Source organism: Mesocricetus auratus, unplaced genomic scaffold (genome assembly GCF_017639785.1).
Source record: "Mesocricetus auratus isolate SY011 unplaced genomic scaffold, BCM_Maur_2.0 contig_11296_pilon_obj, whole genome shotgun sequence".
NCBI lineage: Eukaryota > Metazoa > Chordata > Mammalia > Rodentia > Cricetidae > Mesocricetus > Mesocricetus auratus.
Window position 1 is genome coordinate 18,858 of NW_024433766.1, and position 21,711 is coordinate 40,568.

At 37.6% G+C, this 21,711-nt stretch overlaps 1 pseudogene; it reads right to left on the reverse strand.

Moving 5' to 3' along the window:
- Window positions 1-15,772: 15,772 nt before the first annotated feature.
- The window catches only part of LOC121138507, a 41,952-nt pseudogene continuing 36,013 nt past the window's right edge, over window positions 15,773-21,711 (reverse strand).

The following is a 21,711-nucleotide window of genomic DNA, read 5'->3' on the forward strand; positions in this document are numbered from 1 at the left end:
TCACAGGAGAAGTCCTCCAAGATAAAGTCTCAATTCTGAACATACATGCCCCAAATACAAAGACATCCTCATTCGTAAAAGAAACATTACTAAAGCTCGAATCACACATAAAACCTTACACAATTATATTGGGAGACTTCAACACTCCATTGTCACCACTAGACTGAACTGCCAGATAGAAACTTAACAAAGAAACAAAGGATCTAATAGAAGTTATGACCCAATTGGTTTCAATAGACATCTATAGAATATTCCATCCAAAGAAAAGAGAATATACCTTCTTTCAGTGCCAGATGGAACCTTCTCAAAAATCGACCACCACTTGGCAACATAGCAAACCTCATGTATCTTTTCAGACCTACCATGCTCAAAATTTAGAATTCAATAGCAACACAAATTTCAAAAAACCTATAAACTCATGGAAATTGAATAATGTATAATTGCATCATTCTTGTGTCCAAGAACAAATAAAAAAGAAAAAAACCCTTCCTAGAATTCAGTGAGAATGAAGACACAACATACCCAAACTTATGGGACACCTTGAAAGCAGTGCTAAAAGGAAAGTTCATAGCACTAAGTGCCCACATGAAGAAACCGGAGTATAGTCAGACTAGGGAATTAACTGCACAGTTGAAAGCTCTAGAAGAAACAGAAGCAAACTCACACTGGAAGAGTACATACCAAGAAATAATCAAACTGAAGTCTGAAATTAATAAAGTAGAAAGTAGAAAAGCAATACAGAAAAACAATGTAATGAAGAGTTGTTTTTTCAGAAAATTATTAAAGTATATAAACCTTAATGCAAACTTAACAAATGGCAGGGTGTGAACATGTAAATTAACAAAATTAGAAATGAAAAGTAGGACACAACAACAGACACTAAGGAAGTCTAGAGAATCTTCAGGTGATACTTTGAAAACTTTGTACTCCACAAAATTCGAAACTTTAAAGGAAATGGACATTTTCTGGGTAGATATCACTTACCAAAATTGAATCAAAAACAGATAAACAATTTAAATAGAACTATAACCACTAATGAAATAGCAGCAGCCATAAAAATTCTCCCAACCATAAAAAAGCCCAGAGCCAGAAGTCATCAGTGCATTATTCTACCAGAAATTCAAAAAAGATCTAATACAAATTCTCCTCCAATTATTCCATACAATAGAAGCAGAAGATTCATTACCAAACTCTTTTTATGAGGCTTCAACAACATTGATATACAAGGCACACAAAGACACAACTAACAAAGAGAACTTCAGGCAAATATCCCTCATGAACATTGATGCAAAGTACTCAATAAAACACTGGCAAATTGAACACATTAGAAAAATCATCCATCATGATCAATTAGGTTTCATACCAGTGATGCAGGGATGGTTCAGCATATGAAAATCTGTCAATGTAAGCAAGCTGAGAAACAAAAATCACATGATCATCTCACTACATGCTGAAAAATTCTTTGACAAAATCCAGCACTCTTCATGATAAAGGTTTTGTAGAGATCCTGGGTAACAGGAACATACCAAATATAATAATAGCTATATACAACAAAACAAACAACCAACATCAAACTAAATGGAGAGAAACTCCATAAGAGTACTCTAAAACCTAAAACAAGACAAGGCATCACCCTATCTCCATACCTCTTCAATATTGTACTTGAAGTCCTAGCTAGAGCAATAAGTTAAATGGATATCAGGGGGATACAAATTGGAAAGAAGTCAAACTTTCACTATTTGCATATGATGTGATAGTTTACATAAGGGACCCAAAAAACTCTACCACAGAACTCCTACAGCTGATGAACACCTTCAGCAAAATGACAGGACACAAGACTAACTAAAAAAAATCAGTAGCCCTACTATAAACAGACAAAAATATGGTCAAAAAAGAAATCAGAGAAACATCACACTTTACAGTAGCCACAAACAACATAAAGTACTTTGGGATTTCGCTAATGAAACAAGTGAAAGACCTGTATCACAAGAACTTTGAATCTTTATAAAATAAATTAAAGAAGACACAAGAAAAAATAAAGATCTCAATGCTCTTGGATAGGTAGGATCAACATAGTTAAAAATGCCAACCTTGCCAAAAGCAATTTACAGGTTCAATGTAATCACTATCAAAATCCCATCACAATACTTCACAGACCTTGAAAGAACAATTTTCAAATTCATGTGTAAGAAAAAAAGACCCAGGATTGCCAAAACAACCATGTACAATAAAGGAATATCTGAAGGCATCACCATCCCTGACTTCAAGCACTATTATAGAGCTATGGTCCTGAAAACAGCTTAGTATTAGCACAAAAATAGACATGTAGAACAATGGAATTGAATTGAGCACCCTGATGTTAACCCACACTCTTACCAACACTTAATTTTTGACAAAAAGCTAAAATTATATAATGGAAAAAAGAAAGCATCTTCAACAAATTGTGCTGGCATAACTGGGTGCTGAAATGTAGAAGACTACAGATAGATCCATATCTTTCACCATGCAGAAAACTTAAGTCCAAATGGATCAAAACCTCAAGGGAGGTACCCTTGAACGAATTTTTATAGGAGTCTGCTTCCTGACCATGACACCAGTAGCACAAACAGTGAGATGACAATTAATAAATGGCACCTCCTGAAACTGAGAAGCTTCTGTAAGGCAAAGGACACAGTCAGCAAGACAAAAATGCAGCCCACAGAATGGGAAAAAATATTCACTAACTCCACATGTAACAGAGGGCTGATTTCCAAAATTTACAAACAACACATGAAGTAAGTCTCCAAAACACCAAAAGATCCCATTAAAAAGTGTGGCAAAGAACAAAATAAAGAATTCTCAACATAAGAGTATAAAATTCCTGACAGGCACTTAACAAAAAGTTCAACATCATTAGTTATTAGGGAAAAGCACATCAAAACAACTCTGAAATACAATCTTACTCCTGTCAGAATGACTAAGGTCAAAAACAGCAATGATATTTTATGCTGGAGAGGATGTGGAGAAAGGGGAACACTCCTCCACTGCTGGTGGGAGTGCCAACTTGTACAGCCACTTAGGAAATCAGTATGGAGATTCCTCAGGAAATTGAGAATCAGTTTGCCACAATATCTAGCAATTCCACTATTAGGCATATACCCAAAAGATGCACACTCATACAACAAGGATGTCTGCTCCACTATATTCATAGCAGCATTATTTGTCATATCCAGAACCTGAAAGCAACCAAGATGTCCCTCAACTGAAGAGTGGTTAGAAAAATATGGTACATTTATGGAGTAGAGTACTACTCAGAGGAAAAAAAACAATGGAATCTTGAAATTTGCAGGGAAATGGATGACACTAGAAGAAGCCATCATGAATGAGGTAACCCAGTCACAAAAGGATAAACATGGTATGTACTCATTCATATATGGATTTTAGACATGGGTCAGGGGAGTGCCAGAGACCCTGGTAAGCAGGGAGTACCCCGTGGGAGATATGCAGGGTACCCCAGAGAAGGGAAATAGGACAGTATCTCCTGAGAGGATTTGGGAGCATGGGGGAAGGGGAGAGGTGTGAAATAGAGAGGTGGACAAGAGTGGTAGGGAGGAAGACATGAGGGAGTAGGAAGTTTGAGTCTGGGGAACAATATAGGAGACCAGGATGATAGATAATATAATAGAGGGAGTCATTATAGGTGTGAGTTAAGATCTGGCACTAGTGAGATTTCCATGATCTATAAGGATGACACTAACTGGCAAAATAAGCAATAGTGGAAAGACTACCTTAATTGCCCTTCCTGGATAGTGAAATTGACAACTACCTTATGAGCAATCATAGAGCCTTCATCCAGAGGCTGATGGAAGCAGAGGCAGACACCCACATGTAAACACTGAACTGAACTCCTGGAACTAAGTTTCAGAGAGGGAGGAGTGATGAGCAAAGGGTTCAAGACCAGACTGGTATAGTCAGCAGAAACCGATGTTGTTAAAAAGTGGGAGCTCATGAACCCCAGACTGATGGCTGAGAGGCCAGCTTGAGTCTGATCCAATCCCCCTAAATTCTGGTGTCAGTGAGAAAGCTTTGGCAATCTATGGGACTTGGGGTAGTATCAATATTTATCTCTTGAATACTAATCAACTTTGGGATCCCATTCAATATCTAGAGGTGGACAACAGGTATTAGATGTTGTTAAGAGGGAAACTCCATCCCTTCACATTTTTCAATAATCTTTTTTTAAATTTTAATTAGAAGCAAGCTTGCTTCACATGTCAATCACAGTTCCCCCACCTCCCACCACCTGACCAAACTTCCACCCAATCTCTACATCATTCCCAAGGGAAGGTGAGGCCCTCCTTGGGGATCCCCAAAGTCTGTCATTTCATCCAGGGAAGGACCTAGGCCCTTCCCCATGTGTCCAGGCTGGGAGAACATCCCTCTGTTTGTAATGGGCTCCCAAAGATCATTCATACACCATGGTAAAGACTGATCTACTACCCAAGGCATCAGGGATTTCTTTGGCTTCCTCACTGGCACTACAATCATGTATCCTGGACTAGTCCCCTGTTGGCCTCTCAGGCATCCGTCTGGGATTCAAGAGCTCCCCCATGTCCAATCAGCTATCTTTGTGGGTTTCACCATCATGGTCTTGACCTCTTTGCTCATCACACCTCCATCTCTGTCACTATGTTCCAGGAGTGCAGTTCAGTGTTTAGCTGTGGGTATCTATCTCTGCTTCCATCAGTCCCTGGATGAAGGTTCTTGGATGGCATATAAGGTAGTCATCAACCCTATCATCAAGGAGGGGCTATTAATATAGTCTCTCCACTATTGTTTAGTTTGCCAGTTGTTGTTATAATTGGAGATCTCTGGAGATCTCACTAGTGTCAGCTCTCTACTCAAGCCTATAATGACTCCATCTATTTTGATGTATCTCATCCTGCTCTCCTCTATTCTTACCTGGATTCAACTTTCCTGTTCCCTCATGCCTCTTTCTCTCCTCCTCTTATATCCCCCTCTCTTTTCCTTGGTTCCCTCTCCCCTACCCCGATGTTCACAATCTGCTCAGGAGACTTAAGTTTTGTGCATGGTGATAGACATGGATCGATCTGCATTCTTCAACATGCCAGCATCCAGTTATGCCAGCACCATTTGTTGAAGGTGTTTTCTTTTTTCCATTGTATATTTTTAGCTTCTTTGTAGAAAATCAGGTATGCATAGGTTTGTGGATTAATATCAGGGCTTTCAATTCGATTCCATTGGTCTACCTGTCTATTTTTGTGCCAATTCCAAGCTGTTTTCAGGACTATTTCTCTATAATAGTGCTTGAAGTCAGGGATGGTGATGCCTCCAGACGTTGTTTTGTTGAGCAGAGTTGTCTTGCCTATCCTGGGTATTTTATTTTTCCATATAAAGTTGAGAATTTTTCTTTCAAGGTCTGTGAAGAATTGTGCTGCGATTTTGATAGGGATTGCATTGAATCTGTAGACTGCTTTTGGCAAGATTGCCATTTTATTATGTTGATCCTACCAATCCAAGAGCTTGGGAGATCTTTCCATTTTCTGGTATCCTCTTGGATTTCTTTCTTTAAATACTCAAAGTTCTTGATATACAGGTATTTCTCTTCTTTGGTTAACACTATCCCCAGATATTTGGTGCTGTTTATGGCTATTGTAAAGGGTGATGTTTCTCTGATTTCTTTCTCAGCCACTGCATCATCTGTATATAATAGGGTCATTGAGTTTTTTGAGTTATGCTTGTATCCTGCCACTTTGCTGAAGGTGTTTATCAGCTCTAGGAGTTCAGGATCTTCTTGCTTTCATAGTTTCCATTGAGAAGTCAGGTGTAATTTGGATAGGTCTGCCTTTATATATTACTTGGCCTTTTTCTTTAGCTGCTCTTAATATTTTCTCTTTATTCTGTAGGTTTGCTGTTTTGATTATTATATGGTGAGGTGACTTCTTTTTATGGTCCAGCCTATTTGGTGTTCTGTAAGATTCTTGTATTTTCATAGGCATGTCCTTCTTTAGGTTAGGGAAGTATTTTTCTATGATTTTGTTGAATATGTTTTCTGTACCTCTGAGCTGTATTTCTTTGCCTTCTTCTATACCTATTATTCTCAAGTTTGGCTTCTTCACTGATGTCTTTCCAGTGTGTGTGGGTCCTCTAGATGCCAGGAGCTCAAGCTGGTGTCACTGGAGGTTGTGGCCTGGTAGGGCTGATGTCTTTCCTGTGTGGACAGGACTTCTGAAGTTGGGGTCACCAGAGGTTGGGGCCTGGAAGGTCTGATGCCTTTCGTGAAGCTGGAATCACTGGAAGTTGGGGCCTGGAAGGGCTGATGCCTTTCTTTAAGGTGGAGTCATTGGAGGTTGGGGTCTGGAAAGACTGATGCCTTTCCTGAAGATGGAATCACTGGAAGTTGGGGCCTGGAAGGGCTGATGCCTTTCTTTAAGGTGGAGTCACTGGAGGTTGGGGTCTGGAAAGACTGATGCCTTTCCTGAAGCTGGGGTCACCAGAGTTTGGGGCCTGGAAGGGCTGATGCCTTTCCTGTGTGGGCAGGTCTTCTGGATGCCTGGAAAGGGCCCCCGGAAGATTGAGGGGATAGGTGTTGGGCTGATGATGGGGAGTGGCCCCACGGAGACTCAACCTGACCTGAAACTGGGGTCGCCAGAGATTGGGGCATGGAAATGCTGATGCCTTTCCTGAAGCTGGGGTCCCCAATTTTTTGTACCTGTTGAAGTTTGCTATGTTGTCAAGTATGTGGTTGGTTTTTGAGAAGGTTCCCTATGGAACTGAGAAGAACATATATTATTTGTGTTTGGATGGAGTGTTCTATTGATGTCTGTAAACCCAATTGGGTCACAACTTCCTATTAGGTCCTTTGTATCCTTGTTATGATTCTTTCTTGTGGTCCTGTCTATTGGTGAGAATGGGGTGTTGAAGTCTCCCACTACAAGTGTGTGAGGTTTTATATGTGCTTTGAGTTTAATAATGTTTCTTTTTTCCAGTTACAAATACCATTAAAGCTGTGAATATCTATAGAGCCAAATAGATACAATCAATTATTTCTGGATAAGCAAGAGCTAGTCATCAGAATAGAGGACTCACTACCACCATTATCACATACAACATCCTGAATTCAATTGGTATCACTGTCTGCATGCATTTCCTGATGAGAGACAATTTTGAAACTTAGAGACAATCTCCAATGTTTCTTTTATGAATGTGGATGGCTTTGTATTTGGGGCATAGATATTCAGAATTGAGACTTCATCCTGGTTGATTTCTCTTGTGATGAGTATGAAGTGGCCTCCTTCATATCTTTTGATAGATTTTAGTTTAAAGTCTAATTAGTTAGATATTAGGATTGCTACCCCCACTTGTTCATTGATTCCATTTGATTGGAAAATATTTTCCCAACCCTTTACTCTGAAATAATGTCTGTCTTTGAAGCTGAGGTGTGTTTCCTGTATGCAGCAGAAGGATGGATTCTGTCTTTGAATCCATTCTGTTAACCTGTGTCTTTTTATGGTCGAGTTAAGACCATTAATACTGAGTGAAATTAATGACCATTAATAGCCCATTCTTGTTTGTTTCAGGATGGTTGTTGTTGTTGGAATTGTATTTTGATTTCCACTACTTTTTCTTTTTTCTGTTGGTAAAGTGGGATTATCTATTGCCTATGATTTTCTGGTTGTAGTTAACTTCCTTGGGTTGGAGTTTTTCTTCCAGAATCTTCTGTAGGGTTGGGTTAGTGAATATGTATTGTGTAAATCTGGTTTTGTCATGGAATATCTTGTTTTCTCCATGTATATTGACTGAAAGCTTTGCTGGGTACAGCAGTCTGGGCTGGCATCTGTGGACTCTTAATGTTGGTAGAATATCTATCCAGGACCTTCTGGCTTTCATAGTTTCCATGGAGAAATCATGTGTAATTCTGATAGGTTTGCCTTTATATGTAACTTGGCATTTTTCTCTAGCTGCTCTTAATATTCTTTCTTTATTCTGTAAATTTGGCATCTTGATTATTATGTGTCAAGGGGATTTTTTGGGATCACTCTATTTGTTGTTCTGTATGCTTCTTGCACCTTCATTGGTATGTCTTTATTTAGGTTAGCAAAGTTTTCTTCTATTATTTTGTTGAATATGTTTTCTGGCCCTTTAAGGTGGTGTTCTTCACTTTCTTCTCTACCTATTATTCTTAAGTTTGGTCTTTTCACAGTGTCCCGTATTTCCTGGGTATTTTTATTAGGGTTTTGTTGGACTTAAAATTTTCTTTGGACGCCTGGCGGTGGTGGCGCACGCCTTTAATTCCAGCACTCGGGAGGCAGAGGCAGGCAGATCTCTGTGAGTTAGAGGCCGGGCTGGACCGATAGCCTCCGAAACAATACAGAGAAACCCTGTCTCGTAAAAACCAAAAAAATTTTTCTTTGGACGATGAATCTAATTCTCCTAGTGTACCTTCAACACCTGAAATTCTCTCTTCCATCTCTTGTATTCTGTTGGTTATTCTTGCTTCTGTAGTACCTGACCATATCCCCAGTTCTTCTATTTCCAGCATTCCTTTAGACTGTGTTTTTTAAATTGTTTCTATTTCAGACTTCAGCGCTTTTACTGTTTGAATTGTTTCTTGTGGTTTTTGTTTTGTCTTTTTTTCCAGTTAATCAATCCATTTGGACTTAAGTTTTGTGCATGGTGATAAACATGGACTGCATTCTTCTATGCCAGTCTCAATTATACCACCATTTGTTGAAGAGGACTATAGCTCTATAATAGAGCTTGAGGTCAGGGATGGTGATGCCTCCGAGGGTTGTTTTGGCTATCCTGGGTCTTTTGTTTTTCCATACAAAATTGATTATTGTTCTTTCAAGGTCTAGCTTTTGTCTTTTAATTCATTTCTTGCATTGTTGGATTGTTTTTCCTTCCATCTCATTAAGGTATTTTCTCATATCCTCTTTGAGGGCCTCTATTGTTTCCATAAAGCCATTTTTATGTCATTCTCTTCTAGTTCATTTGTGTTTGGGTGTTCCATTCTTGTTGGTGTAGGCTCTCTGAACTCCAGTGGTGTCATATTGTTTTTTCTGTTGCTCCTTGTGTTTTTATATTGTCTCCTTCCCATCTGTTCTTTCAGTGGGTTCCAGAGGGTACCTCTTCCTCTTCTGACGGTTGTGGGACCAGGGTTCCCTTCTGTTGGGTGTAGGCAAGTCCACTGTTTTGGTAGCTCTCCACTTCCTGGTTTCATGGGTAGAAAAATGGACTAGGATCCTGGGGTGCTTTGGATCCCACTGGGATGGATGGGAGCCCCACTGTTATAACTCAGGCACAGGAGTATCACCTGGAGACTGGCCCTGATAGCCTTAGTCACATGGGTGGAGCAGGAGACTAGGATGCTAGGGTGAGTTTGCTCCTGCCTCTGGGATGGAAGACACAGTGGTAGACCCCAAGCACTGGGAGCCATTCTAATCCTGGTTCCATGAGTAGAGCAGGGAACTATGTTACCTTGGCTCCTGCCACCTCTGCCAGGGTAGAAGCCTCAGTGGCAGAGCCTCTTATGTTCTCTTTTTATTTACTGTCCAAATGCAGTATTTTTGTTTGTATTGTGGTAAGCTTCAGTGTGCACAGCATTTTCTCTTTGTATATCATTTCCTTCCATCACGTCTAAGTCCCCTGAGTCACTTGGAAGCTTTTTCTTTTTCCTTTCTCAGTAATCCTGCTGCATGTTTCTTTGCAGTACAACCTGCTGAGTTTGTATAATGATACTTTAAATTTTGCTGTCATTGAAATTATGTTTCAGGGCTGATCATTTTGTAAATTATCACTGAGTAATCAATTGGTATGCTCTTCCATGGGCAAAACTATTTCTCCTTCTATCAGATTGTCTAAATTGTCTCTAGTTCTCTTAGTAGATTTGAGGTCATGTGAGCTTTTTCTCATCTAGATTAGCATGTGCATTGGTGTCATCCTTGTTCAGCTCAGTTTTAGGCAGATATATTGGTGGAAATTTATGAGTTTATTTTCTGACATTTCTGGGAGACACAACCACAGAACAAACTACACATTACTTGCTTCTTAGAATGTTACTATCCCCTCTCCTTCAATTATCCCAAATTCTTAAGTTCAGTGGTTGTATTATAGATATACCCTTGAGACAGGGTTCCACATCTCTTCTTTTTTATTGGTTATGGTTTTGCATAGTGATCTCTGTCTGTTGCAAAGAAAAGTTTTCTTCATAATGATTTAGTACTACCCCTTTTCTGGTGAAATGACAAAGGTTTAGAGTATAGTTATGATCTATGTTGTTTAAATAAAATGACAGTTAGAGATTTCCAACATTCATAACTTTATTAGTGATAAGTAATTAACTAGGTTTCATTTCCCATTATGGTTTACCTCCTCTAGAGCAGCTCCTATGTGTAATAATACAAATATTGGTCATCATATGGTATACATGCCACAATTACTGTTTTAATGTAATTCTGTCATGCTGATCTTCTGTGTGGTTCATAGGTGGGTGAGAATGTTTGTGGCTTCTCTGCTTTGGAAGCTTACATGGCACCAAATAGAAAACTATAGTCTGATGGTTTTTGAAAATGAATAACAGAGGGACTATTTTATTGCATTCTATATTTGCGATACATTTTTTTGCATTTTAGCTGTTTTATTCTGTCTTTTTGAATTCAAAATAGATTCCAATATCATATAATATATCTGGAGCAGAGTTTACCCTACCTCAATTCCTCTTGGTTGAACTCCACTTCTACTCTCCTTCATATCCATTCCCCTTCCATTTCCTCTTCAGAATAGAATTGGTCTGTAAGTTTCAAACTTTAGCATAAGTTTCTGTTCTTCCTGGTCTCATGGCAATTTAGCCCCAAATAAACACACAGAGATTCATATTAATTATAAATTGTTTGACAAATGGCTTAGACTAACTTTTGGGTAGCTCACTATTAATTATTACTCATTACTATTAATCTATGGATTTCTACATGGACTTATCTTGCCAGAGAATGACCGGCATCCTGTATTCTCAGTTCTACATGGTATCTCTCTCCTCTCCACTCTCTGTCCTTTCCAAGAATTCTCCTCCTGTGGTAACCCTGCCTGTACTTTCTGCCTTGTTACTGTCTAATCAGTGTTTTATTCATAAACCACTAAGAGAAAGATGTATACAGAAGAACGTCCCCCATCATCCCCTCTCTTCTGTCTAAATAAAAGGGAAGTTTTAAATTTAACAAATTTGTATATAACAAAATTTTATCAAGGAATAACTGTACTAACAATATTTACTCCATTTACATTTGGCAAAACTTAAAGAAAATATTTTATCATCTATCATATCTTTGTGACTCTACAGTTTTATGTGTAAGTTATCTTTTAATATAACTGAGGTAAACCATAATTTTCTGTCTTCAACTCCATCAAAGACCTCAGAAAAATATTATATAAACTTGAGAATTGACAAAGACAACTTGCTGCTGTCCAGTCAATCATAATGCCTCTGCAATGTTGAGGCATCCATGTTCAGCCTACAGGACCAGGGTGTCTGGCAGACTTCTTAGTGGAGCAGGAAATTTGAAATAGTCCTGCCTGTATTGGCATTTTATCTGTCATTTTTTCTGTGTCCTGCAGAATGTCAGGCAGACTCTTCCATGAAACAGGAACACCGAAGTACTGTTCCATCTTGTTTTTTCAAGTGCAGCAGGCACTTTCCTGTGGGTCTTACATGTCCAGTTTTCACATCATTCAGTCAAACAGTCAAGGCAAGAGACTTTTCTTGCCCAAATGGTCAATCTTGCCATAGCTACATTGAACACAAATTCCATACTGAGTTTCTTTGATGAGGTCTTCCTTTCTGATGAAATTGGTGATGCCAGGAGCAGTTCTGTCTCATTGCCTTGAAAACCCCAATAAACCAGTTGAAATTCCATATTCTGTAGGTCTTTGAAAGGTATTTAAGACTACCTACTCAGGTGAAATACATCTCTGTATATCTAGAAAACCTAGCTAACATAACTGTAAGTTTTGACTATTATAGGTTACTATCTATAATCTGCATTTAATTATATATTATAACTTTATAAGAGCTGTATATACACAATATCTAAACAAGAGTAAAGTATACCTTACACAAAATTAACTTTAAATTTGTATCAAAAAATTAAAATCCATACCAACTCAAAGTAAACATTTCTAAATCATATTCCCTTTCTTTTTCTTTAGAAAGACATTGACTGTAATCATTAACTATTTCTAATCAACTCCATTTAAATGAAAACAAATATGCATAAACAATATTTGGGAATATGAGCATAGTCTCTCTAAACTGCTTCTTACTGTCTAGGGGTGCTGTCAATCCATTGGGGATCCTGAGAAAACCCAGAAATCTGTCCAAATCCTGGCTCTTATAGTATGAGCCTGCATCATGTTAGCTATTTAGGATGTTGGATTACCTAGGCCACTGCTTCAGGGTGACTTGCTTGAACAGATGATATTAGTCTGGAGAGAATGCACAACTTTTAATTTCCTGTAGAAACAAAAGCAGAATCTCTTTTCCCAAGTAATATGTCCTTAGACTTAAATTTTAAAGTCAAGGCATTTTAAAGTATATATGTTGGATTAGTCCAGCAGTACTTATAACCAAATGTCTTTTAGCAGCTGTTGTTCCTTTCTTATCAACCAAACAATTCAGCGACATCACAATAATATATAGTATCCAGACTCTCTGTATACTTTCCTTCTTTATGAGGGTTTTTGATTAGTCTATTTCTTTTATTTTTATTTTTTAGTTTTTGAGACATGGCTTCTCTGTGTATTCTTGGTTGTGCTGGAATTCACTCTATAAACCAGTCTTGCCTTGACATCACAGAGATCTGCTACCTCTGCCTCTGGAGTACTGGAATTAAAGGTGTGTTCCAACACACCCAGCTACTATATTTTTAAGGGATTTTTCTATCCTTTTTCTTTTTCCCCAGGCCTACATCTATTTTTAAAGAAGTTTTCCCCCTCCAAATATTTCTTTACTGTCTATGTCTATCTTTTGCTTATCACAAGATTTTAATCTGTTAATCAGCATGGCTAACATTAAAGAATCTGGCCCCACCATGTTCCAAGGCTTTATGAGAGTAGCTTCGTGGTGTGGAGTACTAGTAGGAGCCATGTTTATTGCCAAAACTCTGCAGAATTTATAAGCCCATACCACCATCAAGAAGTATACTGTTGGGTGTTCGTGAACACCATTTAATTGTTTGGTAGCAGGGCCTCTTAAAAAGCCCTGTGGTTTTTACTGCTAACACTGAGTCAGGAAGCCTCTGTTAAAAGAGCCATGAGCCTGTGCTTACCTCTAGTAAGCAGAGCCCAACTGAGAAATCGCTGCTACCAAGAAGCAGTGCTTGAATTTTTCTTTTGTTTTTAGAATCCTTTTTTAGTCTTTTGGAATTATTACCCCATGTTGATTATGCTATTCTTATGCTATTCTGTAGAAAGAAATTTCTGTTCTCCCAAGTTGCACAACTGTTCATCACCAAGTAAACACACAGAGACTTATATTAATTATAAGTTTGGCCAATGGCTTAGGGTACTTGTTGACCAGCTCTCTTAATTATTAACCCATTACTATTAATCTATGTATTTCTACATGACCTTATCTTACTGGAGAATAGCTCCTGTCTTCCCAGTACTGTGTAGCATCTCTCTAGTCTCCTCTCTCTGTCCCTTCCCAGCATTCTTCTCCTCTGGTAGCTCCGACTTTATTTTCTGCCTGGCTACTGGCCAATCAGTAATTTATTCATCAACCAATAAGAGAAACATATATACAGAAGAACATCCTTCATCATCAAACAGTCCAAGAGGACAAACGAGATACAATAAGACAAGGCAAAGCCTTTATATAGAGGCATATATTTGCTGACAGTTGGAGCTATGAATCTCAGAAGAGAGAGAGTATGAAAGTTTGTACTTCTGTGTCTGGCTCAACTCATTCAATATGTCTCTTCTAGCTCTAGTCAAGTATCTACAAATTTTATTTTAAAATGTTAGTTAATATCATTTCTTTCTCTTTTTTGAACTTGTAATAGAATTACCTCATTTTATGCTTTCCCTATCCTCTCTCCAAACCTCCACATAAACAGCTGTCCTGGTTCTTTCAAATACATCACCTCTTTCTTATTATATATATATATATATATATATATATATATATAAATGTACACATATGTGTTCCTATATAAAACTTGCAGTCTGTGTAATGTTGCTTGTATGTATGTTTTCAAGACAGATAATTCAGTATTGGATAACTGATAGTTGTCTTCTTCCCTGGAGAAGACTATGTCTCCCACTCTAATCCTTTATTAGTTTCCTGCAGATTTTCCTGAAGGACTGAAGCCTTATGGTCTGTTCAGAGACCACTTTGGCATGCCTATTAGCACCTTCAAGTTTGTGTTTATGCATTCATGTTGATAAGACTTACTGGTGTAGCATCTACTGTCATTAGGACACAGTCTCAGAGAAAATTATGATCATCTGTCTTTTACAATCTATTACCTCCGTATTCTGCATGTTCTCTGAGTCTTGGGTGTGGAAATAGTTTGATAGATATGTCAGATGTGATTGTACTCCAGAATTATGCCTCTTGACTGGTTGTATTATATGTTTCTCTCCTGAACTGTTACAAAGAATATTTACCTTGGTGATGGTGAATTATATGCATATGTAGGCATAATGATAGACATTTTTTGCTAGACAATACTCTCTTATTAAAGTAATGGTTATAGATTTTCCTTAAAACTTCATTTGTATATTTATGCATGAACTTACATGTATTAAGGATATTTTTAGATAGACAGTTCGCAGTATACTGATTATGATTTTTCAGATACACCTACAATTATTAAACCTACTTCCTTATTTCAAGTTTGTACATTATTCATGTTAACGAATAAATTCAGAGGCTTGCAATGAATCACTATGTTATTTCAATTTAGATACCTCCTTTTCCCTTTTCCCCAATCAAATCATTTCTTTCCTGATATTCTACCCTCTCTTGCTTCCACATACTCTTTCATGCTTTCTTCAGTTAGTTCAGGGTAAATCATCACATGTGAATAATGTAAGTAGATATCTCAGAATACAGAGAATATGTGACATTTGTCTTTCTTGATCTGGGCTACCTAACTCAACATAACTTTTTTATTCCCATCTATTTATGTGCACAACATTGTCATTATCCATGTATCCACTGAAAGACACTGAGGTGTTTCCATTACTATATATTATAAAAGACAAGCAATGAGAATGGCCAAGCAAGTATCTCTGGAATAAGATGTAAATTCCTTTGTGTATATGTTAAAGAATAGTAAGATTTATTTTTAGTTTCTTAAGAAATATCCACCTGATTGCTGGAGAGATTAGATGTGATTGTAAGATCCTTTAACAGAGGGCAATTTCTTTGCTTGTTCTACAAAAGTATCTAAGTTACCACACAAAGCTACGGTTTAGTTCAAAAAATTAAAAGAATAAAATTACAAACATTTCTTTATGTATTATGTAGTTCAGCTACTGTTATATAATTGATTTGAATATTTATAAGGGCTACCAATTAATATGTAGCATGCATAACTTACTAAAACGTGTTTTCATCAATAAGTTATATGCTCACATACATTGTAAATGAGAAAAAGTGAGGGAATCTTTTAGTTTTAAATACATATTTCAGGAAAACTTACTGAAAAGTAGATAAATAATTTCACTTTACTATACTAGTGGATTTAATTAGAGATACTTAATAAATTCATCAAAATAATCTGCTGTGTCTATATTTTGTTTTGTTTTTGAAACATTTCAAAGAGTTGTTATCAGGCCTCAGGAGAATAATGTAGCACTTTGGGATAAAGATGCACCCTAGCAGCCCTGCACTTGAGGCCAAAATGGAGAAGACCTCCACAGCCACCATGGCCTTGTTCTTGGTGCTGTGGTAGACAGGGAGGAAGGTGACCCAGACACTGCAGAACACCAGCATGCTGAAGGTCAGGAACTTGGCTTCATTGAATGTGTCAGGCAGGTTCCTGGCCAGGAAAGCCACAGTGAAGCTTCCTAGGGCTAGGATACCCAAGTATCCCAGCACACAGTAGAAAGCAGTGACTGAGCCCTTGTTGCATAAAATAGTGATGTAACTATGTTCAGAGTGTGCATCTGCTTCAACATATGGAGGTGAGGTTCCCATCCAGACTCCCAGGAGAATAATCTGCATCAGGACACAGATGGGGATAACAGAGTTATAGATGCCTGAGACAAACAGTCTTCTCGATGTTCTTCCTGGGTTTACAACTCTAAAGGCCAGTATTACAGTTATAGTTTTGGCCAAAACAGTGGAAAGGGCCAGAGTGAACACAAGTGCAAATATAATTTGTTGCAATATGCATGAGGCTGTGCTTGGCTGACCAATGAAGAGAAAGGAGCACAGGAAACAGAGGAGAAGGGAGATGAGCAGGATGAAGCTGAGAGTCCTGTTATTGGCCTTAACGATGGGTGAGTCTTGATGCTTGAAGAAAATACCCAAAACTACAGCTGTGCTGCCAGAGAAGCACAGAGATATGCAGACCAGAGCCATGCCAAGAGAATCTCCCAAAGACAGGAATGTCACAGACTTGGGAAGGCAGTTGTTTCTCCCAGGGTTTGGGTACTCTTGAATTGGGCAAGGGATACACTCCCGCTGATCTATGGGAGAAAATTAGGCACAATTTCAGCCTCTGCTGAAATTATTTACTTATTCCATATTAAATACACTAAGGGTGCCTTCCACTGATGTTGTGTGTTGCCTGGAACATTCTGCTTTACTGTAGTGCCAAGGAAACCAACTGTTTAGAAATTCCCCTTCTGATATCGGTCATATCTGCATCAGGATAATCCATGTGATAATAATAGTATAACTGTTATCCGGGCAAATGACATTCAAACAATAATCAACTTTTTCAGATGATGTAAACACATAAAATTCTGTTTTAAAGAATTCTAAAGTTAATACACATCAGCTTGGTCAGACTCCCAACTACTTAGGTGAACTCCTAAACACTCAGAAGTCTACGGAACCCCAAGTACAACAAAGGCCAAGATAATCACCAGAGGGTCAACTCTCTACTTGGACAGACTCCTAAGTGGAACAGAACTTGTGTCAGCTACTAGGAATCCAGGCAAGTGTTACTAGAAAGAGGAAGCAAAGAAACAAGACACCCATTCCACAAGAGAAACTCAGAAATCAGGGACTAGAACTAATAATCCCAACCCCAGATGTCTAAATTCCAGCATGAGAAATAGAATGAACAATGACTGGGGCGATATAACACCACCAAAGCTCATCTATCCTAAGACAACAATACCTGAATATTCCAACTCAGTGAAAGCACAGGAAAATGACCTCAAAAGCAACTTTATTGAACATGACAAGTGCTTATAGAGGAAGTTAAAACTCAGAGCAATCAAGGAAAAGCTTATCAAAAAATTGCAGGAAATCAACTAACCCCTCAAATAATGCTATGGAAGCTAAGAAAAAGCAGGCAGGTAAGGAAATTATTCAAGGCATGAAAATTAAAACAGAAGCAATAAAACACAAATTGTGGGAATTCAGGTAATGCCAAATCTGAGTGAGAGAACGGGAAGTGTGGATGCAAGCATTGCTAGCAGAATACCAGAATCCAAGAGGTAATCCTAGGCATTGAAGATGCAAGAGAAATGTAATAGTGTCATCAGGCAATACAATAGTAAATCTGAGAAACTCCTAACATAAGACATTCAAGAACTCTGGAACATCATGAAAAGACAAAAATCTAAGAATAATAGGAATAAAAGAAGGAGAAGAATCTCAGTATAACTATCCAGAAAATGCAATTAATAAAATCATAGAAGAAAATTTCTCTAACTTAAAGAGGACATGCTTTTAAGGTGCAAGAAGCTTACAGAACACCAAATAGATTAGATCAGAAAAAAAGTCCCTGTGTCACATAATAACTAAAACATGAAACTCATTGAACAAGGAAAGACTATTCAAAGCTGCAAATGATAAAGCCCAATTAGCATATAAAGGCAGACCTATAAAAGTTAAACCTGACTCTCAGTGGATACTCAAAAAGATAGAAGGGCATGGACAGATGTCTTATAGACTCAAAGAGACTACAGATGCCAGTTCAGACTAATATACCCAGCAAAATATTCTATCGCCACAGATGGAGAAACCAAGGTAAACCTCAACAAAATCAAATTTAAATAATATCTATCCACAATCTAGCCCTACAGAAGGTACTAGAAGGAAAACAGTAACCTAACAAAGTTAACTACAGCCATGAAATTACAGGGAATATATAATCTTACACCAGCAAAATCCAAAGAAGACATGTATACAGACAGACAGATACACACACACACACACACACACACACACACACACACCTACTACTATTACCACCACTACCATTGTAACAAGAATTAATATTCACTGGGCATTAATATCTCATTATAACAATGGATCCAATTCCTTAATTAAAAGACATAGGCTAACAAAATGAATATGAAAACAGTATTCATCATTATGCTGCATACAAGAAATTCACCTCAGCATCAAAGATAGATATTACCTCAGGATGAAGAAAGGTTTGGAAAAATTTTTTCCATTTATATGTACACAAGAAGCAATTTCTAGCTATAGCACCAAGACAACTAAATGATATCAGGGGGATACATATTGGAAAGGAAAAATTCAATGCATTGTTATTTGGTGATATGATAATACATATGACGGGCCCCTGAAATTCTGACGGGGAACTCTGATAACTAATACAGAAGTTCAGGAAAGTGACTGGATAAAAGTTTAGTTCATAAAATTAGTAGCCCTCATATATACAATGATAAACAGACTTTGAACAGAATCAGGGAAACAATGAGCTGCAAAATATCCAGAAATAGTATAAAATATCTTGTGGTAACTATAAACAAGCAAGTGAAAGATCTGTACTACAGGTGCTTCAAGACTTTAAAGAAGGAAATCAGAGAAGATATCAGAAGATGAAAAGATCTCCCATGTTCATGGAGGGTTAACATAGTAAAATGGCCATCTTACCAGAAACAATCTACAGATTAAATGAAGTTCCTAAAAAATTCCATCACGGTTCTTTACAGACCTTGGAACTCTACTCAACTTTGTATGGAAAATAAATATCAATTAGCCATAAAGTAAAGGAGAACCATTCCACAAACCACAGACCCAGATAAATTAATGCCTAGTTCAACTGTATTGATGCCTAGTACAATAGTAACTAGAAAGGCTTTATCTAGCAACTGATGGAAACCGATGCAGAGACCAAGAGTAAAATATTAGGCAGAGACTGGGGAATCCTAGGCATAGGGTAAGGAAGGATTGTAGGAGCCACTAATGTCAAGAGTACCAACAGAAAACCCAGAGAACAAACTAACCTGAGATTATAAGGTCTCACAGAGACTTCACCACCAGATAGGGAGCTTTCTTGAGACTAATTTAAGTGATCTGCACCTTTGTTACTTAGGTGTAGATTGGTCTTGTTGAGGGAGTCCTCCAGTGCTAGCAGGAGCTATTTCTGAATCCAATGTCTACATTTCAGACCCTTTCCTCCTACAGGGTTCCCTCAAACAGCCTTAGTAGAAGTGAAAGTTCTTCATCTCACAATAATTACATATAAAATGGGTGGCTGACATCCATGGGAGGCCTGATATATCTGAAGAGAAACAATGGAATATGATTTATTGGGGATAGGGTGAAATCTGGGGGAGGAAATAGAAAGAGTGGAGAGAAGGAAAATAATTATTGAGATACAAAAGCAGAAAAAACAAAGAAACAAAAATCATACAAATTCTAAAATTATTTGTTTATACATTCTTTGAGAACTTAATGTGTTAGATCACATCTGTGTCCACACTCTCCTATAACAGTTTCCTGATTTCCAACCTATGCTGTTTGTCCTTTTTCATTTCCTTCAAATGGCTAATGTTAGTTGTACATCCTCAAAGTCCCTCCTTTTCCTGGTTGCTTCAATCCTCCTCGCTATTTAATCCCTTTATGTCTCACCATTAATGTAAATTAGCCATTCATTGGGAGATCCTTTCTTCCCTCCTAGTCCCTTACTAGGTACATATAGCCTCATTGTTTGTTTGGATTGTGACACCAGCAGAGACAGCTGAGCTGAACAAGGGGGGAGCACTTGGACCCCAGACCGACAGCTGGGAGGCCAGCATGGGACTGATCCAGACCACCTGAGTGTGAGAGTCAGTGAGGAGGCCTGGCAAACTATGGGGCCCTGGGCAGTAGATCAGTATTTATCCCTGGCATATAAATGGACTTCATGTGTCCATAACACAAAGAGGGATGCTCTCTCAGCCTGGAGTCTTTGGGGAGGGCCTGGACCCTGCCCTGAGTGAAATGACAGACTCTGGATAACCCCTATGTGGAAAGAAGTGGGGATTGTGTTGAAGGCTGGGGTTATGATGGAGGAGTGTGGGAGGAGAGGAGGGAGAGGGATCTGGGATTGACATGTGAAGCAAGCTCTTTTCTGAAAAAAGTAATAAAATTAAAAAAGGATAGCAAAAAAGAAAAATATATTGGTGCTGAATGGAATCATATTGATGTTGGTTGAATTATTTGTGTTGTATAGTTATTGTATCAAAATGTCAAAATTTTCAGCATTATTATTCATTTACTATGAATAATTTTATAATATAAAATATATACTTTATTTTATTTATAATATATAATATAAAAATGCAGGTTGTGCATTTTTAAGAATTTATTATTCTGACATATAAAAACATTGGTATGTATTTCAACATTTCTGATCTTCTTTTAATCATAAATGCTATCATAAAGTTCATGTTTGGTGGGTACATGCATACTGTAATTACATTGTGCTCAGAGAAATATCCAGTACTGTGTCCTCTCTCAAATTACTGACCCTGATCAGTTATACCAAGCAATAGTTCTACAACAGGACAAGACTCTAAAGTGCCTATGTGCTGCCCACCATACCAGGCCCTTCTGTCCAATTGATTTAAGTACACTTAAACCATTTAAAGCTGTAGATTCAAAATGTTTGTGTATACTTTCGTTTGACCTAATCTATATCATGTATATGAGTACTAGAAGTTATAAAAAATACACATGCTCAAAATATCAACAAAAGATACCAAGATAGGAATGGTATAGCTTGTATATTCTCTCCGATAACTACCAGACTGAAAGAAATGTTTTTCATTAAGGTTTACTGAATAAAATTCAGAACACAGAATATAAAAAGTATTTATTCACTTCTTAGAGAAATTTATAAGTGTTTTAAAAAAGCAAAAAGAATCAGTTCAATGAAACTAAGAAGAAATAGCTCAAGGGAAATTAATACCTTTGTGAGGAACAAATGAACACAGACAATCCAACTTCTACATGGAATTCAGTAGGAAATAGTAAGAGTGAAGAAGATTTGAGGTAAAATGAAAATGAAATTGAAAAGACAAACATTACACCTAAAAAGGAAAGAATTACAAGTCAAATAAATCATACAGAAGGCAGAAAAATTGGACTTAAAGATTAAATAAAGAATAAGCAGTAACCATAGAAAATTAAAACAGAAAAGGAAATGTTGGACACTATGAGAAAACCAGAACTCTAAATTATTGGCATAGATGAAGGAGAAGAATTCCAGTTCAATGACTTAGACCAGTTGT